This window comes from Carcharodon carcharias, chromosome 24 (assembly GCF_017639515.1).
Source record: "Carcharodon carcharias isolate sCarCar2 chromosome 24, sCarCar2.pri, whole genome shotgun sequence".
NCBI lineage: Eukaryota > Metazoa > Chordata > Chondrichthyes > Lamniformes > Lamnidae > Carcharodon > Carcharodon carcharias.
The window spans coordinates 10169745-10171036 of record NC_054490.1 but is presented as its reverse complement, the minus strand read 5'-3'; the positions used below and the strand labels follow the sequence as shown (position 1 = coordinate 10171036).

General features: G+C 60.1%; 1 protein-coding gene across 2 annotated transcripts in view; it reads right to left on the bottom strand.

Annotated features, from left to right (window-relative positions):
- Positions 1-1025, bottom strand: part of LOC121269410 (182 kDa tankyrase-1-binding protein-like) — a 137142-nt gene extending 136117 nt beyond the window's left edge. For both annotated transcript variants that reach the window (XM_041174021.1, XM_041174025.1), the window contains exon 1: positions 871-1025. The gene's annotated coding sequence lies outside the window, so the exon portion shown is untranslated. The remainder of the gene's footprint in view (positions 1-870) is intronic.
- Positions 1026-1292: the final 267 nt, after the last annotated feature.

The window sequence follows — 1292 nt, the reverse complement described above, 5'->3', positions numbered from 1 at the left end:
TCTCTCCCTCTCCCTGTCTCTCTCTCTCTCTCCCTCTCCCTGTCTCTCTCTCTCTCTCTCTCTCCCTCTCCCTGTCTCTCTCTCTCTCTCTCCCTCTCCCTGTCTCTCTCTCTCTCTCTCTCTCTCCCTCCCTGTCTCTCTCTCTCTCTCTCTCCCTCTCCCTGTCTCTCTCTCTCTCTCTCTCCCTCTCCCTGTCTCTCTCTCTCTCTCTCTCCCTCTCCCTGTCTCTCTCTCTCTCTCTCTCCCTCTCCCTGTCTCTCTCTCTCTCTCTCTCTCTCCCTCTCCCTGTCTCTCTCTCTCTATCTCTCCCTCTCCCTGTCTCTCTCTCTCTATCTCTCCCTCTCCCTGTCTCTCTCTCTCTCTATCTCTCCCTCTCCCTGTCTCTCTCTCTCTATCTCTCCCTCTCCCTGTCTCTCTCTCTCTATCTCTCCCTCTCCCTGTCTCTCTCCCTCTCCCTGTCTCTCTCCCTCTCCCTGTCTCTCTCCCTCTCCCTGTCTCTCTCCCTCTCCCTGTCTCTCTCTCTCTCTCTCCCTGTCTCTCTCCCTCTCCCTGTCTCTCTCTCTCCCTCTCCCTGTCTCTCTCCCTCTCCCTGTCTCTCTCCCTCTCCCTGTCTCTCTCTCTCTCCCTGTCTCTCTCTCTCCCTCTCCCTGTCTCTCTCCCTCTCCCTGTCTCTCTCTCTCCCTCTCCCTGTCTCTCTCCCTCTCCCTGTCTCTCTCCCTCTCCCTGTCTCTCTCTCTCCCTCTCCCTGTCTCTCTCCCTCTCCCTGTCTCTCTCCCTCTCCCTGTCTCTCTCTCTCTCCCTGTCTCTCTCTCTCCCTCTCCCTGTCTCTCTCCCTCTCCCTGTCTCCCTCTGTCAATCTCAGACACTTACCTGTGCACAAGGTGAGTTCTTGCTGTCTGTCTCTCTCTCTGCCTCTCTCTTGCTGCTGCTGCTGCTGCTCTCTCCCAGGGACAGACAGGCTCCAGCCTCTGTCTCCTCCGCCAGAAACTTCCTTCCTTCCTCCTCCTTCCCGGCCAAGTTGGGACCACCAGCTCCCCCCCCCACCCACCCCCCCTGGTCCTGCTCCTGGACTCCGGGCAAACCGGGAAAACCGGGCGGGCTGCCGCCTCCTTTCCTTCCGTTCCCGCTCCGGCCTCTTTCACCCCACCGAACGAGCCCGGGATGGGAGCTGGCGGTGGCGGGGGCTCCGAGCTGCGCCTCTTACTCGCCGAACCCTGGTCCCGATCCTCCAGCCCCGAGTTTGGACTCGGGCGCTGTCCCTGGTGGCGGACCCGCCCCTCATTAACATAGCC